We start from the raw sequence: 20149 nt of genomic DNA on the forward strand, positions 1-20149 counted from the left end.
TGTTCAAACATAGATTAAATAGTTGGGGTGTTTCTCCAACAGATTTCACAGGTCACTAGACAAGGAAGATGGTAAGGTGGAGGCCCAGGCCACCTTGTCATGGGGTATAAATGAGTTCAAGTCTCACGTCAGAGTTGGGGGAGTCAGGGTTTTAGAAGACAGAAGGAAGGCCATTCCTCAAGGATTCTACCCAGGTGCATGGGAGGGTCTCTAGGAGTTTGCCTAGGATCTGCGCTCTGCCTGATGAGCTTCCAAGAGACATTATCTCAGTACATTCCATGTCAATGAAGAGAATTTCAGGAGGCAGCATATGGGGAGCATGTGCGGCCTTCAGAACTGCCACAGGTAGAAGAATTCTTTCTGGTTGTGGTAAATCCCCAATTGCACGGTCAGTGTGGATTTATTGCCACTAAATCTTGCTCTCGGTGAGCAAAGCAGCTCAGGGTGGGTAGTAACAGTTCCATCTCCTCTCCGTGATGGTTCCCGCATGTACGCTCATGTGCTGTGACAAGCATGTCCCTCATCGATTACTGGCTATGTGGGCGGTGACACTGGCGTTATATCTGTGTTCATTCAGCACATGGGAAATGCAGCACTGTGTTAGCTGCACCCCAGCTTCTCTGCCGTGTCATCAGGTGAGGACATAGCACTGTCCCAGTCCTTCACAGGACTCTGAAGCAAGTGATTGTTTGCTTTTGAGTTAGAGTCTCCCTAGGTAGCCTTGGCTGTTAGAACAGGTTGGCCTTGAACTCATAGTGATCTACGTGGTTCTGTTTCCCACATACTGGCATTAAAGATGTGTACCGCCACACTTAGCCCTGAAAAAAGATTTTACCCCTGAAACTAAGAACTGCCCTTAAATCTGCTGACTTTCTTCTCCTGTCTGTCTGGAGATGGTTCGTTACTATCCTCTGATCTTTGGTCCTCATTTTCTGTGTGGATGAAGCTTTTGCATTTCATTCCCGCTTTGGGGAAAAATGTCTTTTTTTGTTGTTGTTGGTGGTGGTGGTAGTGATGCCCCCCCCAGCATCCTGAATTGGAAGGTCTGATACACAGTGAATATAGTATTTTATCATTGTTATAAAGATGACACGTATCCTAGTTGTTAAATTTCAAACCTGGGACAAATGGCTGCGGTCCTACTTAACAGGTCAGCCTGGCCTCCAGGTTTTCCCAGCATCCTTCAGTCTCTACCTATTACAGAGTACGGCTGGCATACCTGGCCCCCTACCCTGAACTCTGCAGCCCAGGGGCTGAGCTGCCCTTCTCCCAGAGACCCTTCCCTACATAAGTCAGACATTCTGATTACCCATTCTCTTAGGACATTTGGCCTCCTGGCTGCTGCACTTGGTCCCCTCACTCCCTTGGCTCTCCCAACATGGCCCAGCTCAGTCTGCTCATGTCCTCTCTGGCCTCCTCCAGCTGCCCCTGCCTCTGACTATGCTCTCCCATACATCTACAAGAAACTTTCTTCTCCACCCTATCTAGAAGCAGTTGCGTCCTTTCCCTTCCTTCTTATTTCTTTTTTGTTTTTCATCCACTGGACAAGTTTATTAAATAACTTTTTGGTCTTGTTCATCATAAAATTTAGTGCTTGTAGTCTCTCTCGGCAGTCTCTACAAAGATACTGTGTTTGCTGTTCTTTATCGTTTGGGGTCAAACAATGTAATTACAATCAGCCCATCTCTGGACCCTTCCTCCAACTGACAACCAGCTCTGTAGTCAAATCCATAAAATACATGTCTAGAGATTTAGTTTTTAGGTGAACAATGGCAGCAGCAACAACAACAAAAACCCCACAAGATCATAATACCTAGCACTTATTGAGTGCGTACTGTATATACATTGGACATGCAACCAAGCGTGTGTGTGTGTGTGTGTGTGTGTGTGTGTGTGTGTGTCTATAGTGATTAATCTTCCAAATACTCTATTTTGAGGTGTTATAAAAACATGTTATAAGTAAGCAGGCCTGAATATGAAGCTGATAGGTGACTTGACCCAAGTTCAGTGGAAAGCCTGGTAGACCTGGGATTCTAAAGCTGCAGTCTTTGAGTTCAATGTGGGTCTTGAGCATGAGTCTTCGTGCAGGTTCAATTTACTTTAGGCTCTCTTTCAAAAGTGTTGTCAAAGGCAATACATTTCCCAAATGAGCCTGGGGGTTTAGGCTGCGTGCGCACCGATGCATCATCGATTTGTTCAGAGGCATGGGGAATGATCAAGCTGAGCTGTGAGTTCCCTGAGACAAGAGATGGCTGCCGGAATGGGCAGACACCACCACAGAAAGCCGAGTTGGGGTGAATTCTCTGATAGAGGCCCTGGCCTTTCCCCCATGACTCTGGCTATCACTTCCTGTTTCAGGCCTTAAAAAGACATCGAATATTGCTTGTCTGCTTGAAGAATTACTGCCCGGTCAGGCAGGGGAGGACCAACTGGTGTGTGTCTTTTAATACTGACATGAGGATATGGCTCCAGCTGGAATCCCTCCACACTGTAAGCAGCTCATCTTGGTTTAACCCAAACCAAAAGTGTCTCGAAGGGGTTTTTCCCCTCCCCCCAGGCCCAGGGACATCCCATATTAAGAAATGTTCACCGTGCTCAGCCCTTTGCCTGGTACATGGTATTTGTTACTTCCAGGCAAAAGAGATGAATTCAGTGTGACTTTTCACTTTTCAAAATGTCACTGCAGGGTTCCTTGAAATGGCCACACACACACACACACACACACACACACACACACACACACACACACACACACCACTAAAGACATGCTTTGATTTCTTGGGATTGGAGGCGCAGGACTCGGCAGGGCCACTTTGATTTTGAAAAGGGAGTTGCATGCGCGGGGTCCGCTGAAGGCTGTTGGAGGCTCTCCTTCCACGGCTAGCCTGGCATGCACACAAGCGGTTTGCTCTCCCCACTTTTTCACAAAGGAGCTCATTTTGTGAATGAACAGCGCTGCCCGCAGCGCTATTCCCGGTGACCTTTGCCCGGGGATTGGATTCCCTCCCAGCGGGGAGATCAGGCCTTAGGAATAGGTTAGTTCATTGAGGTCCACAGCCTGCTGGGCTGAGGTCTGCGGAAGGGAAACGCTCAGAGAATTTTCCTTCCCACCCTCCCCCCTCAGCATCTCCTGCAGCCGTCCTTCCTGCTGCTGGAGCTGTCTGAGCCTTTGTCGGGGCTGACTGGACTCCGCAGCAAGGAAGTTGTATAGCGCCTGCAATTTTTACTTTTTTTTTTTTTTTTGTAGCTGAAAAATAATCATTCTAGTGTTTCCCTGCTGCTTCCCAACAGCAATTCTGGGGTCCTCCTGCGTTTCTACCCCTTCTTCTTCATGCCGCCCCCCCCTTCACCGTGGCGCTTCAGTTTGATGTTTTTTTGGTATCAAAGGAAGGTCTCCAGGAACCCTGCAACTAAAGACTTTAATGAGGACCATGCCCACGAAATCCTGGCTGCCAAAGACATGATGATTTATGCCCCTCACTCACTCCCTAACAGCAAGAGGACTATTTGTAAAAATAAAAAAGCCGCTCATATGGAATTAAACAAGAGCATAGCTGCTGCTTCCTTCCAGACCCCGGGAGCATCCACACTCCAGCAGCACATGGCGCAGGGCCGATATTAGTCTTCCTGTCACGTCAAGCTAAATCCTGTTAGCTCAGGCAGAGGCATACACTCTCACTAAAACCCTATCGGCAGAATTCAAAGCACCGACACCTAGGAAAGTCAAACGGGTGGCCAGCAGAAAGAGGGATGGGATGGGTGCGCAGGAGCTTAGACCCGGGATGACCCACCCAGCTAATGGGCTGTCGCTGTGCCGGCAGGCTCAGAGCGGCACTGAGGTGTGTAAGGGCTTCTGTTTGTTCTCGGTGTGAGACGGTCGGATGACCAGAGGATAACAGTTGGTTTTGGCCAGCTTGGTGTATCGAGCACTGCATGAAAAACACAAGCCCCGAGACCTCCCTTTTCTTGCCTGTAGTGTTGTCCCTTTTTAGGAGAATTGGAGTTCCTTCTTTTGGGTTCTTAGTCTTGTTAACATAAGACTTTAGAAACAGACTTGAAGAAAGCTCCGGGACAATTTTGTTAGAGTTGGAGAGAAAAACAACAGGGCAGCCAAACTGTATGTTTGGTGGCTGCCAGAAGGGGAGAGAGGAGGGAGGAGGGAGGGAGGGAGGGAGAGAGGGAGGGAGGGAGGGAGGAACGAAGGGAGGGGAGCTTTTTGAGTTCAGCACCAGAGATCATTAAACAGTGTCAAAGAGGACAAGCAGCAACGTGGTGGACGGGGCTGGCAAACTTCAGGGAAGGTGTGGGATAGCCCAATTTGTCACTGAATGCACATGCAGGGTTCCGGCCAGCTTCTGAAAGAAAAACAGGTAGAAAGTATGGAAAGAAAACATTCTAACTCAGAGCAAACGAGAGCTCAGAGCCTACTCCCACAGTGATGCACTTCCTCCAACAAGACCACACCTCCTAATCGTGCTACACCCTTTGGGGGCCATTTTCTTTCAAACCACCACCATATTATTCCTCTTGGCCCTCAAAGGCATATAGCCATACCATAATGCAAAGAAATGTATTCCGTCCAACTTCAGAAATCCCTAGAGTCTATAACAGTCTCAAACTTGTTTCAAAGTCTAAAGTCTCTTCTGAGACTCATGGCATAGGACTGTAATCCCTGTTAAGGAAAAAAAATCAAAAATCGGATTACATGCATCCAACATATAATGGCATAGAGTTCACATAACCGTTCCGCAATGCAGGGAAGGGAGCATAGTAAGGAATACTGGACCAAAGCAGGACTGAAAACCAGCTGGGCAGCTCCAAACTCTGCAGCTCCATGCATGTGCTTTTGGCCCCTGGAAAGTGATGGGGGTGGTGTGGGAGTACCAGGCCTGGGGGCAAGTAAACTGTCCTTTCTGAGTGAGAATTTGGTCATCAGATGAACTGACAAAGAGCTCGGTGACAGGGTGCGCAGATGCTATGAAGAGAGGCACGATACATTAGAGAGACCAGATTCAGATTAGGGGCAGGGCTTTGGATAGAGTCTGTGGTAGCTCAGTCACTCTGCAGTCCAAAGGTGAGAAAAATGAGGCGAGAGGAGGGACATGCTCAAGGACTGGGACCCAAAGCTCTAGTTGTATAAAGTGGTCCCTTTGTCCTGGAGGGATTCAAAACGGGAGGGTTTGAGACAGGCCTGAATGATAGCTCAATCTCACGTCTTGTCATTGCTCAAAAGGAAGGCCCCGTTGGCCCTGGGTCAGAACAAGAAACATGAGCAATTTTAACTTGCTGGGTGTGCTGTGATGGTCCAGTCACTTTCCTGGGGGCAAATCAAGGCTTCCTCTGACAGATACTACATTATAGCAAATCATGACTGTCAAGCTCGCTAACCAATGCCCCAGGCAGGGCCTGTGGTATCTTAATGCCCAAACTAAGTCCCAAAAGGAAAACATTTCACAGCATTGTTTTATTTACTCTGGTGTTTTTTGACATCTGGAGGGGCAGTTTCCTGCTGAAGTGTTATTTTCCTCTCACACACCCTCTCCCCATTCGAATGCTTCCAATGCAAATCTGAGGATATCAAACATAACTTTTCCCATTCACAGACACAAACGTAACATAGGTGCTTGCTAAAAAATGTCTCTGAGGCGGTACAGTGGAGCTCAGGGCTTTGAGGGCTTTCTCTTTCACCTCAGTTTGTGGAGTTTCCCTGCCCCGGCCCCCAGGAATGCCTAGAACACCCAGGGACAGGACAGTAAAGTGAGAGACAAGGGAATGAGTCAGCATCTGAAGTAAATGTCAAGCGTCTACATTCCCAGACTAAGAAGCTAGAAGCCTGAAGCAGTGAAGGGGGTCACCTTGGAGCCTTCAGAAGGGGCAAGGCATGGCATGTCCTGCCTAAGGACTGGTGACAGTAGAAGTCAGAGTCAAGAAGAGGGATTCGGTTGGATGGTGGCAGCACACACCTTTAATCCCAGCACAGAGGCAGGCCGTCTCAGTGAATTCAAGGTCAGTCTGGTCTAAAGAGCTACCATGGAATGTGGGCTCTGGTAGACCAGATGTAGCTGCACTTTTTCGGTTGTCTCCTAGGTCTCCTTTATGTTCCCCTATACTCTATAGGTTCTGCCTCTTGCTGGACTTATCTGCTGAAACTGAAGGCATCATGAGAGAATTCCTGCCCTCCTGCCCCTACTCCATTATATTATCCGCCCCATTTTTGTAAAGGAAGCAGCATTCTCTCTGTTAAACTCAAACTGTTCTCGGATTTTCTGACCCTCCTCACCTCCACCCAACCCACTGAATATCTCTGCTTCTACAATCTCTCTCTCAGTTTCCCTGACCTCTCATCACATCTGGAATGATCCTGCTGCTAACTATTATTTTAACGGCATGTGGTTGTCTTATAAGACAGCTTCAAGAAAAAGTGCCTTTAGAAGATGTAAATTAGATCGCGTCTTTTACCTGCTTCAAATTCTCTAGTCTCGTCATACACTGAATGAAATCCAAAGTCTCTGCTTGGCCCTCCGAGAACTACATTTTGACCCCTGTGGATCTCTGATCCTACTTCCTCCTACTCTGCTCCTTGACCCTTTATCTGGCCCACAAGTGTGTCAGTCACACTTGGGCCTGTGCTTTCCCTCTTTTTCCCAGAGTTTTTCAAGGCTAGTTCCTTCTCATAGTTCATATTCATTCGAAATACCTTCTCAGAGAAGTTCCCGCCTTGACCATCAGTTAAAAAAGATGTCATTACTACCCAATCTCATCTTGCTGAATTTTCTTCACAAGTCTCAATAGCAGATGTATGTATATATGTATGCATGTATGTATGCATGCATGTGTGCATGGTATGTATACATATATGCATGCATTCATGTACGTATGCATGCATGCATTTTTGAATCAGTCTCACAGGGCAGCCCTAGCTGGCCTGGAACTTGCTATGTAAATGAGGCTGGCCTCCCATTTGTTGCAATCATCCTGCCTCTATCTTCCAAATGCAGACCTGACCTACCAACCAAGGCCAAAATCCCCCAATTAGTTCCATTGCTTATTAGGCCTAGTTTCTGTTCTTTTCACCTTGAGAATAAGTTCCATAAACACAAGGAACTTGTTTGTTCATCTGAACATCATCTTTGGTGTCTCCCCTTCAAAATAACACACAGAAGCCCTCTCCTCCTGCCAATGTCCTGCAAAGAGTCTGATCCCAAAACAAACAGGGAATCTCATGGACAAGGATGAGCCGTGTGCATAACAGGGGATCTCAAAAATGAGGGAACATAAGCTTCCAAACAAGGTCACAGCAGCCATCTAAACTTCTGCTCTGGTTTCAAGGACCTCTTCCCCTGGGGAAAGCCAGCTGTTCAGCTATGAGGATATTAAACCGGATGTGTGGAAAAGTCCCCCTGGTGAGAAGTTCATGCTACCACCCTGCTAACATCTGCCGTCACTTTGGCAATGATGAATGTTACATTGCAGAAATGGATCCTCCACTTCCGTCAAGCCTTCAGGTGACTCTATAGCTCCTGCTGACACCTTGAATAACTCTGGAGAGACCTCCAGCCAGGGCCACTCAGCTGAAATGCTTCTGAAGCTTTCAATGCACAGAGTAGTTAATATTTACCTTCAAATGTTTGTGTAGTTTTTTTTTTAAGTCAGTATGTTGTTGGGTTAGTGGCTATCTAGCAATAGATAGTATCCTACAATTCCTTTATGCTGTTGCCATGTGTCTCTTCACCAGGAACAAATAAAGAAAGACACTGTAAGAGGTCATTTTTCAACAGCATACTTGCAAGGAAAGAAAACTCACCAACTTACTCAGCCCGACAGGTTCTCATCACAGGATAGCAGAGGGACAGATTTGAATTGTGTGGCAATTTTAGATGAATCCAGATATCCTACTTTTCATTCTTACAGTGGAGAGATGTGATATCAGGGTCCTCAAGGGCAGGCTGTATATACTTCCCATATGTTGGTCAAAAAGTAAGTTTTGGGATCAAATTTATTATGTGGACTGTGGTTTAAGACATTGTAAAGTATGTGCATAGATTAAGGTAATTGCCATAGTAAAAATAACACTATATATTTGACATGGTTGATTGTTTTTCTGGTAAGCAATTAAAATCAATTTATTTTGTTAAAAAACTATTGCAATATATCTTTAAATTTATTTTCCATTGTTTTTAATGATTTGTATGTGTCTGGATGTGTATACCTCAATGCACTTCCCACAGAGGATAGAGGCATAGGGTCCATAGGATCTGAAGTTAAGGTGGCTGTGAGCCACTCAGTGTGGGTGATGGGAGTCGAACTTGGGGCCTCTGCAGGAGCAGTGTGTGTTCTTAACCACTGAGCAACTTCTTCACTGCCACAAATCTGTTAGTCGTTGAGACCCATGTGTATTAGAATTCTGAATCTGATTGGACAAATAGGAGATCCTTTCGTTCCTGAATGGGGTTTGCAACTCAGATCTTTTAATTAATCAATTAATTAATTTATAGATGTGTTCTTGTTTGCCATGCATGCCTTTGCGAGGGAGTTGGATCCACTGGAACTTGAGTTACCTACGGTTGTGAGTTGCCGCGTGGGTGCTGGGAACTGAACCCAGGTCGTCTGGAAGAGCAGCCAGTGCCCTTAACTGCTGAGTCATCTCTCCAGCCCTCAAATCTTATTTACTAGTTTGCTTTCTCTGCACCTATTCCTCCCTACACCTAGGTTTTCATTATCCACATGTAAATCTGAATTCGTCTGTCATTAAGTCTTTGAATGATACAACATCCAATGCAATGCTCTAAAGTCACAGGAAGTAAGAAGGAAGAAAAAGGAAGTAGCTAGGGGAGATGCAGAGCCACGTGCTCCAATGGAAGAGCGAAGGAACTGTGGTGAGAGGAGCCTTCTGACTTCACCCTGGGGGGAGAAGGAGGCGGAATCTTCTAGTGGCGGGCAGGTTTGAAAAGCAATTCCTGATAATTAGTAGATATTGCGGCTATCTCCTTCAAGGCATTGCTGGCCCAATGTGCCCGGAATTATCTTCGAAGTCGAATTATCCCTTTCCTAGATGCGATGCACAAACTAAAACAGAAAAGACAAATGAAGCCTACAAGCACCGACTGACCCCAAAGCTGGGGAGAATTCGTTCCTCGTGCTCTCAAGTCCTTTCAGAAGGAAGCGAACAGAGATGGTCCACAGCAGTGCCTCTTTGTTGGCTCTTTCCTTCTCATTCTTCACTCTGCGAGAGCTGCGTTCTCTCAGAGGCATAGGAGACTGTCAGTGGGCCGTGATGACTGAAATGGAAGGGCTGGAAACATTTTCGGAGGTATCCGAGTGCATGAGGTGCAACTATTATGTAATGAGTTGGAATGTTAACAGTTCTCAGCACATACGTCCTAAGGAGTTTGGTCCCCAGGGGAGGTCGTCAGCCCTTTGTTCCAACGATTCAACCATTACTAGAAACATTCTGAGAATTCGTGTCTCTCTGGAAATTGTCTTCAAGCCCACAGTGCATTCTTTTGAATTGTCTTGATGATGGTAGGTCTGTGTCTTTTGAGTCTGAATGTCGGCTCATACGTAACAGGTAATTTTCCAGCCGTGCCAGCCCAGGGGAATGCTTGAAGAATTAAAGAAAGACATAAGCCTATTACTCCACAGCTCAGGCCCACCAGCTGCTTTGCTGGGGTTTGGACCTGCCTCATTCTGTCTCCAGGTGTAGATCTGTGGAGTGGAAGGAGCACTTGTGTGCGTGTGCGTGGGGGAGGACAATAGGGGAAAGTGAACATTAGCTGTTTTTTGTTTTGTTTGTTTTTACACATATGAGCTTGTTTTGGTCATCTCATTTTCCCCCCTTGACTTTGCAATTGCTTGGTTGTTCCAGAACCAAAGTGGCCTTCCATCACTTCCTTCCCTCGTCTCTTCTTCCGACTCCCTGACCTGAAATTGAAATCTGTCCAGTTCACCATGTATCACTCATCTTCTAGGGCACTAGAGAGCACAAAGGTCATCTATTCGAGTGATGGACATTTATGGAGAAGGGAAAGCTAATGGGCCTGACCTGAGATTTCATCCCCACACATCCCATGTACATCAAAAGACCACGCCTTACCTCACAAGCATGCTCAATTATTATGTCAAAGAGAGGGAGCTCTGGAGAGATGGCTCAGTTCATAAGATTACCACTTGTTTCTGCTCAAACATCATCATCGACCTATTAAACTTTCACTCTTTTTTTTTCTTCCTCAAGACACAGTTTCTTCGTGTAGCCCTGGCTGTCCTAGAATTCACTCTGTACACCAAGCTGGCCTTGAACTCACAGAGATCCACCTGTCTCTGCCTCACCAGTGCTGGGACTAAAGGTGCACATCACCACCACCAGGTGCTTTTGCTCTTCTTAAACCAGAGTCACTTTTTGCTCTTACCTTCGTCTCTTCATCTTGCTGTAAAGAGACACCATGAACAAGACAACGATTTCAGGGGCCATGCTTACAGTTTTAGAGGGTTCCTCCATTATCATCACGGGGAAGAGTGTTTGTCAGGAGGCCAGGCAAAGTGCTGGAGAAATAGTTGAGAGCTACATCCTGATCAGATAGCAGAGAAAGAGAGGAAGAGGGAGACATGGAGGGAGGGAGGGAGGGAGGGAGGGAGGGAGGGAGGGAGGGAGGGAGGGAGGGAGGGAGGGAGGGAGGAGAGAGAGAGAGAGAGAGAGAGAGAGAGAGAGAGAGAGAGAGAGAGAGAGAGAGACCTGTAGAGGGATTTTTCTTTGGGCCAGCAGGTCACACACACACACAATGACACAGAGACTTATCATTGATAATGAAAGCTCGACTAGTAAGGCTTGTCCCTTATTCTTATAACTTAAATTAACCCATAGTTTTTAGTATATGTTCTGACTCATTACCTCATCCCTGAGCTCTGGCCATCCTGCTCCTTTAGCACCTGGCTGGTGACTCCACCTTCTTTTTCCCAGCATTCTCTCTGCCTGGCAGTCACTCTGCCTGTCTCTCCTGCCTAACTATTGGCTGTTCATCTTTTCATTACACCAGTCACAGTGACACATCTTCAAAGTGTACAGTTATCCCACAACAGAGACGGGGCCTGGTGTGCAGTTTTGAAATCTCAGTGTCCACTCTCACTGACACATCTCCTCCAAGAAGATGCCTTTTCTTTTAATGGTTCCCAAACAATTCCACTAATTGGTGACTAAGTGTTCAAATATATGAGCCTGTGGGGGCCATTCTTACTCAAACCACCGCACTGTTCTCCTCTGCAGCCCTCAAAGGCATATAGTCCCTTGATTTTGCTTATTCAGTGTCTTCTCCCAGTAAAATGTGGCTCCCAGAGACATGCATCCTTCGCTTGCTCAGTGCTGTGTCTCTAGTGTGCTGGCGCAGCGAGTACAAAGTATTTTTTCAGTGATTAAGTTAACTGGTTGCTCCTATTGCCTGCGGACAAGGAATCACAGCCACAAAACTGCTGCAGACTCTCCACAGCCTCCTTGAAGTGTAGTTTTCTGGAAATGGTTGTGTTTTATCTCAGAACATTAAAGAGTTTTAAAGCATATCCCACAAGGCAGTTTTTAGATAGAAAAGTCATCGTAGAAAAAACTTAGCGTTCCTCAATGATGCTTGAAGTCTATCATTCATTTATGGAAGAATGCTTTTTATTATGCATTCCTAATGGTATTTATTCACTCATAAGAGAAACAGTTGTTGAGGTCTGTGAAGTGCAAACACTTCTGAGGAGCACTGGGGATCCCCTCTTCTGTCATTTTATAACCTTCTGGGTTGTCTGTTGTTGTGGGATGCTATTTTAATAAGAGAAAGATGTGTCCTATTTGTTTATGCTGCAGAACATTAACTGTGTGAAGGTGTGCTACTTTTATTTATGCTACATTTGTTTAACTATGGAAGGATGTCTATTCAATTATGAAAACATCTGTTTCACATTGCCTGCCTAAGGCACCTGATTGGTCTCATAAAGAGCTGAACAGCCAATAGCTAGTCAGGGGAGGGATAGGCAAGGCTGGCAGGCAGAGAGAATAAATAGGAGGAGAAATCTAGGCTTACAAAGAAGGGAAGAAGGAGAGAAAGAGGGAGGAGAGAATGAGAGAGAAGCCCAGGGCAAGAAGCCAGGTGTCTACCAGCCAGCAGACATAGAGAAGCAGTGAAAGTAAGATATACAGAAGAAAGGCAAAAAGCCCTGAGGCAAAAGGTAGATAAAGAGAAACAAGTTAGTTTAAGTTAAAAGAGCTAGCCAGAAACTTGCTTGAGCTAGGCTGAGCATTCAAGACTAATGAGAAGGCTCTGTCATGATTTGGGAACAAAGCTCAGCATTTAGGACGGTTGAAAACGCCTCTTCTAAATGCTGTTGTAATTGTTTTGTTAATATTAACCAACATTGTTTGAAGTATTGTAGCTTTCTACTGTTAACCCCTAAACTTGGTAGTAAAAAACAATATACTCTGTGGATGAGTAATTTGGGCAAGGCACTATGGGACTAAATTTGTATTGGAGTCTCAGCCGGGTGATTCAAATAGCTGGAAACAGCTGGGATAGCCTGTAGTTCTGGGATAGACTGTAGCTCTGGGATAGCTTTTAGTTCTGGGATAGCCTGTAGTTCTGGGGTAGCCTTTAGTTTTGGGGTAGGCTTTAGTTCTGGAAGAGGCTTTAGTTCTTACATGGGCTTTAGTTCCAGAAGTTTCCAGAGTCCCTTGATTCTCTAATTTACAGTTCCTCCAGTTCAACTGGCATGAGTGAAAGAATGTCTGGAAAACCCAGGCACCTCTCTGCATGCTGTTTCTTCATATGACTACTTCAAGTTTCCTCTACTGTGGTGGACATCAGGTAGCTGGTAGAGAACACATGCTCCAATTGGTTGGGCAAAAGGTGGATGGTTTCTTGTAATCTGATCTTGGAATTCACAGAATATCAATGTCAACACATGGGTATGTCAAGCAAGGCACAAAGACCATTCTGTATCCAAAGGTAGAGGAAACAGGTTCTGCCTCTCAACAAAAGCAAAGAATTTGCCATCTCTTTATTATCCACACTGCTATAGGCTGCTAAATTTTGCCTCGACCATCTTGCTCTTTTAAAATCTTGTAACATCTTATGAAGTAGATGTAGTAATGATTTCCATTTTACCAATAAAGAAATTGAGTCTTTGAGAGACAATAGCATCCATCATAGCCCATAGTTATGCTTTATGCAGGGTTACCCATTGTTGGGGAATAAAGAATTCAAAGTCGATTTCCTTCCATTCATTAAGTGAACAAATAGAATTCTCCCTTCGTATAAGAGGCTTCGGGGCAGACAGAAAAGCAGAATGCAGAGGGAAGCTTGACTCCTAAGGAAAGACCATTTACCTGCTAAACACCGGGCACATAAGTCATCTTTGAACTTCGACAAGAGAGAGGTTTGGGACCCCAGAAAAGATGTTCAGCAGCTCTTGGATAAAGGAACTATGCCTCAGGATGTTTGTGAGCTGTGGCTGGTAACCCTAGAATAGGGCATTGGGTTCTTTTTTTCTTCTTAGAGCAAATGAAAGAGGATATAATTGCCAATTGCCAATTGCTTTTTTTTTTTAGTCCTTTAATCTTAAGGAAAATACGATCAAGTGTCTGGAACCACCTGAACAATCCCACATTCATGAAGTGGTTTACCAGTAGGACTCTTATGTGGGATGGAAAACTGGAAAAAGAAGATGGGATTTCTGGGTCCTCCCTCCCTCCGTCCCTCCTTCCCTCTCTCTCTCCCTCCCTCCCTCCTTCCTCTCCTCTCCCTCTCTCCCTCCCTTCCTCCTTCCTCTCCTCTCCCTCTCTCTCTCTTCTGTATGTGAACTTGTATGGTGGCGGTGGTATGAGCACATGCATATAGACTTGTCTTAGTGTAATGCTTCAGTGTCTACCCTCACCTCCCCCATTGTTTGAGACGGCCCTCTTTGCTGTTGTGTGAGCCAGACTAGCTGGCCAAAAGACTTCTGGAGATTCTTCAGTTTCCTCCTCCCATGTCCTGTTAGGGGAGCACCAGGATTAAAGACACCGTCGCTTACAGCTTTCCTGTGGACTCTGAGGATCTGAACTCAGATCCTTGGTGCTTGCTCGGCAAGTACTTGGCTTAGAGGAACTGGAATTCCCACACTCAGCACTCAGCAACTCTCCAGGACTGCACACTGCAGAGACAGGCTCTCACCGTGTTACTCTTCTTTGACTGAATAGTAGATGCTGTGGTATGGCTGGACCCTGCCCCTGTAAGGCAATGTACCTTCAGAGATTTATCAAGCTCTCATTTTCTGACTGACTGCTTCGTTGGTGGGATCTTGTCTAATCCATAATCTATTGGAAACAATATGAAGCAATGTCCTTGAGTAGGTCTGCTTTTAGTCAACCTGGTTTATGCTTCCATGTTTGACAGGCAATAGATTTTAAAAGAGAAATCCTAGTTTGGTGGAGTGAGTGTGTGTGTGTGTGTGTGTGTGTGTGTGTGTGTGTGCGTGTGTGTGTATTTTCATTTGAAAGACTGAATAATTTTCCAGCTGCTTATCTAACACAGCGCTCTGTACACACAGAATGTTTTATAAACAGCCCTTTTTTGCTTTTTCATTGCCTATGTTCACTTAGATGCTTGTTAAAGGCCAGACCCTGAACTAGCTCTTAAGGAGGCAGTCCTGTACAAAATAGACTCAATTTCTGCTCTCATGAAGATTGTAGTCTAAGGAGAAAGGAGAAACTGAACACTCCCCCGACTACTATGAATAAGTGGTTTTCAAGTAGAAGACATAAGGTAGGAAATGGAAGCATGGATGTACTCACTTAAACAGAGGGTCTCAGGGGTCAACAAAGGGACACTAGAGGAGAAGCTGGCACATAGGAAACAGCTAAGCAAAGAGCTGGGGGTGATGGTATTCTAGGGGTGAGACGGTAGACTCAGGTTAGGGAGGGAGCAGGAAGAAATGGACCTGAACGGTGCAGAATCAGAAAGCCAGGAGCAGGACTTGAGTTTTTGACTTCTCACCGCAATTATTTTTGTTTAAAATCATCGACTTGACTGACAGCAAAGACTTGGTTATTAAGCTAATCAGAGCCTGGGACATTCAATTCAAAAGTCTGTCTTCGTCAAAGCTGCTGGCTTCCCCACTGGGGGATGGCTTGGATGGAGGTGTGTGTGGGTGTTAGACACTATTAAAGCACAAGCTTAATACAAAAATCGGATTCAAATGTGCATATATTGTCTCGATTGTGATTTTAAATGACATCATCCAGTTTGACTTCCCTTCTTTGCATTAATGATTTAATCAGATATCATTGAGTATATCCTCGGAGAAAAAATGCCTGAAAGAGTCAAAGAGATGCATCTTTTCTCTCTCTAGGAGTTTAATGGCTCAGCATATGAGCCAGGTTTGTGAGTCGCCCACAAAACCACAGACTCAGGCAGTGAAATTGACACTGTCTCCCATCTCACCTGGATCAGGTACACAGATCTGTTCTCCAGGGTCACAGAACCCTACAGCCATTTTCTTCTAATTTTGTGGTTTTCATATTGATCATAATGTAATATATATTTTTTCTGGCTATTCTGGAAAAACCAAAGACTTCCCTTGTTTGCATTACTCATTTACAACCGAAAAACATTGGACTCAGGGAAACTACTTCCTGAAGTGAATGTGTGTTACTTTGGAACCTTTCAAAACTTGTGGGCACACAGGTGTATTTTCAGGTCTTTGTGAGATTTCTCCTGTAGCATGGACCCTTAGGCCACCACGTGTGAGGGACTATTCTAAGGCATTGCTAACAAAACTAAGAAAACCAAGGCCCAGGGAGAGTAAGAGGAACATTCCTGCAATATTTGGGACTCCTTTTATTAACTACAGATTGTGGTTTTTGAAGGTTTTTTTTTGCATCATCTATGTTTTTGTAGATATCCATGAACCATACAAGATAGACAATTCATTATGACCTTCATCATGCAAATAAAGAAATGAAGGCTACATCTGTTCAGTAACTTTACTTTTTTTTTAAGAATAGAAGAGTTGGGATGAAAATATTCTTATTTCTAGGCTAGTTCATTCCAACTCCCTGACCCACCAGAATTTTTATAGTAGATGTAATTACTTATTTTAGTATATTGTTTTCCTTTCACTAATTACAGTACACAATAATTACTCATCTGATCATAACCATCAAACCATCATATGATACCTTAATAGTCTTCTTTGCTTAGCTGCACTGGTTTGGAACATCTCTATGAGCAATGATACCAAGAATCAAACCATCCACCAAAATGTGATCTGGATTTTGATTCTAGGGTTGTTTAAGCCAGTCAAATGTATTGTTTAAGGCAGCCAGCCATTCTATGATGTTTTATCATGGCAGCCTATGGCAATAAAAATAGTGATGATGTCTAATATTTATGGAGTCATTTTTATAGGTATTAGTACTATATATCTACATTTTACATACAAGAAAACTGAGGCCCAGTACCTTGCCAGAGGAAATGTAGCTAACGCATGTGTGAAACAGAATGCAGTTTGAACCAGGTTCTCAGAGGCATTTCCCCTTAACCTACATTGCTGGCCATGGAGACAGTCACCGGGAAAGTTACACTAAACCAAGCTCTCACTAACCAGAAATTCAGAACCTTGCCCAGCATCTTGGTCAGGCCAGCATCAAAGGACTTCTTTCTCCATCTTGCTGGCTTGATCTATCCATTAGGAGCATCAGAGCATTGTGAGGTTCAACCTGATGCAGGTGTTGCTGGGAATCCCAGGGCCATTCCTGTTTTTTCACCAATGTAAGCCTTATTCAGACACTCCACCTACACTGTGTATTAGAAGATGCAAAGTGAGAATAATAAGATAACGTTTAGGAACTATAGAAAGGTATTTTCTCACTGGGCAGTGGAGGCGCACATCTTTAATCCCAACACTCAGGACGCAGAGGCAGACTGATCTCTGTGAGTTTGATGTCAGTCTGATCTACAGAGCAAGTTCTAGGCCAGCCAGAAATACACAGAGAAATCCTGTCTCAAGAAAAAAGAAAGAAAGGAAGGAAGGAAGATGCCCTCTAATCATTTTGAATCTCTTTGACCATTAACCAGTTGAATAAAACAAAACAAAAGTGTACTCTCCTAATATGGTGCTTTGGTATAACAATCATTTCTATGCGACAAAGGGCTTGAGCTGTTGACTCTCTAGAGACACATTTTTCTTACTATTTTCTTCTCTGTGATGTGATATGCTATTATGGGACAGTGGGGATGGGGGAGACTCTTACATGCGCAAGCATTTTCCTATTGCTTTTCTAATGTTATTTCAGTTGGGGATTATTTTCCCAGAAAAAGAAATAATTATAAACTATTTGGAATGGTTATACTTTTCCTGGGTGCTAAAGATTTTTCTCTCTAGTTTATTTCACCAGCAATAGGGAATCTAGCAGAGGGAGTCACCATCCCATAATAACTTAGTGGTAGAACTAAGACTAGAACTCTCTACTCCCTCCCCACTTAGAAGTATGAAGATCTAGCAGAAGCCACATACTAAGCTGTTCTGTCTAATCATACTAACTAAGGAGCCCTCTGCTTGGTGGAGTAAAAGTTGACTTGTTACCTAAAGTTCTACAAGTCCTCTGGCTGAGTTCTGCCCCAGACCTTAGAGCAAATTCAGAAGGCACGGACCTTCCACATGTAGTCTTCATCTGGCCAAGTAGCATTTGCCTGAGGGCCCGATTTATAAATCGATTGTACTTACGAGGCCAAGTTTGCTGAAGTTCACGTTGCACTCAGTGTTCTTTTCATTCCATGTGCGTTTCTGAATTTTTTTTATAGCTGTTCTTCTATTCTTTGTCTCTTTTTCTCAGCACGTTGGAAACTGCCAGAAAGATGATCGACTCCACCAACTCTGTCCCCTGTTGAAACTAGTAGTCTCTTGTGATGCCTTTGGTCTTTGCTGCACTCTGTATGAAGTGACAGATGTCAGCTGGGAACGTTAGTGAATGACCCGGACTGTAAGTTTCCTGAAGAAGTGGCTGACATAAATCCAGGCCCATCAGCTAATTATCTTCTAAATTAAATGACAGCTTTTGTCACACACCTAATTTTGGCATCTTCACATTAATGTTGCATTTTCGGAAGAAACATACCAACCAAATGACATCACAGATTATATGTTAACATCAAGTCTAATAGCCACCATGCATTAAATACTAGTTAATTGTTTTTGTATACATTTCTACGTAATATCATCAGGTTAATTCTGCTGAAATACAGAAGGGAGGTTGTACACTTAGCACTATTTATAAATGTGAAGAGAGAGGTTATCTTCAAAGCCACACAAAGAATATAGCATATAGGGATATATATGCTGCATATAGAAATAAATATCCATTTTTATGTATGTATATGGATACATCTATATATATGGACTCACACACACACACACACACACACACACACACACACACACACACGGATATAAAGAAGTTTAGATGTAGAAAGAACATTAAGAAGTCAAAGTCATTATGGCTCCTTGAATGGTGTAGAGCAAACAAGACAGAGACTATGAAGTCAAGAAGGCTTGAGTGGAGGCAGAGTGTGGGGATAATGTCAGGAAAGAAGTCTAAAATGGGGTGGTTGGCAGCAAATGCAGCCCATACCCAGCAATTCTGTTTGTCTATCTGTCACCTGTGGAGTCATCTCTGAAGGTTGTGAACACTGAGCTGGTTAGATATGGGGACATTTAAGCATCCAAAAATGGGATGGAGGGCATGAGAACTACCACACCAAATAAAGCCAACACTTTGTAGTGAGTGACAAAGCAGCAAGTTCTGACTGAGTCCTTGGCTCTTTCTTGAGCTCTCCGGCCACCACCCATTTGGTTGTTCCGTCCCCACTCTCTCCGTTGGCCAGATAGATTGCTGTGCTGCTCTGGCCCCTTCTCAGAAAGCTGTGCCAGCAGACAGATCTGAGCAGCACCACCTGCTTCCACTCTCAAAGCGGATCTTTGGTGGGACATTTGGAGGGACTGGGGGCGGGACCTCCTGGAGAGATCTTAATTAGGAAAGCAACCTGGACACCAAGGGAACCAGGGATATGGAGCTCCTGGGAAGACCGGGACTCCCAACAGAGGGAGCCAGGGGCCTGAGAGAGCCACTCGGTTTGCATTCGTATTAAAACTGGGAAGCAAACATTTTTATCCCGAAGAGAATTCTTAAACTGAAGGAATCAATTTCTAGCGATAAAAAATTAAGTTTCAGACCTCTGGCAAGTTAAAGTAGGGGAGAGAAAAAAGAAACCCAAGCCATTGTATAAATTGTTAAGGTGATTCAAATGCTGCTCGTCGGTCGGACTTAACTGCTATTTATTCCTAGAAGTGCATGCAGATTCTTTCCGGGAGGGGGGTGGGGTGGGAGGGTGGGGGCAGGAAGTCATCCTCTAGAGATTCTGCAGTCCTTGATTTGCAAGCAGGCTGCTTCTCGAAGCAGCGATTCTATACACTTGAGTCTGCAGCAAACCTCTAGGGAATTCATTGCCTTAACTACATTAATAAATCCTTAGGAATTCTTGGGGAAGCCAGTCCCTCACAAATGGTAGAATGTCAGCCACTGGGTGCGGAGTTCTAAGACAGGCTTCCTAATATCCCCTCACCCCCAAACAATAGACTATGAGCAACTTCCTGACCTCATCTGGACTCCCACATTCCTCTTTACTTATATAGCCATTGGGTTTCAATGGGAAAACCAAACAAAACCAGCATGCTTGCTAGACACCCCGACACATGCCAGTTTGGGGTGGGGGAAGGGAGTCTGGGAGAGGAATGTGGGTAGGAGTGGTCAGACTCCACGACAGCTGCTTCCAGGGAGAGCCTGCATTCAAGCCCTCACAGGAAGCAAAGGAGTACAGGGTCCTCAGCCGAAGCCCCAAGTCCCTGTCGTCTCCCAGGGATCTGGCCGGGCCGCCTGACGTTATTAAGCCTGAGGAAGTTGGGTAGTGAACTGAAGGCACTGTCCTCTCCCTCCCTGACCCCAGGTAAATGTGCATATTTAGCTCCAGCCACAACCACAAAGGCCCTGGACAATTTTCCTGGAAGTCAATTAAAACATGGAGAGTCACAGTAGGAGATAAAAATGAACAACACCAGTTGGCTGAGGTTTTTCCGTTCCCGAATGGTT

General features: G+C 44.8%; 1 long non-coding RNA gene across 1 annotated transcript in view; it reads left to right on the forward strand.

The window, feature by feature from the left end:
- LOC121143270 overlaps positions 1–18076 on the forward strand; it is a 34074-nt gene extending 15998 nt beyond the window's left edge. Inside the window, exons 2-4 of the long non-coding RNA XR_005880468.1 lie at positions 14606–14768; positions 15355–15455; positions 17840–18076. This is a non-coding gene — a long non-coding RNA (uncharacterized LOC121143270). The remainder of the gene's footprint in view (positions 1–14605; positions 14769–15354; positions 15456–17839) is intronic.
- Positions 18077–20149: the final 2073 nt, after the last annotated feature.

Source organism: Mesocricetus auratus, unplaced genomic scaffold (assembly GCF_017639785.1).
Source record: "Mesocricetus auratus isolate SY011 unplaced genomic scaffold, BCM_Maur_2.0 Super-Scaffold_100011, whole genome shotgun sequence".
Lineage (NCBI taxonomy): Eukaryota > Metazoa > Chordata > Mammalia > Rodentia > Cricetidae > Mesocricetus > Mesocricetus auratus.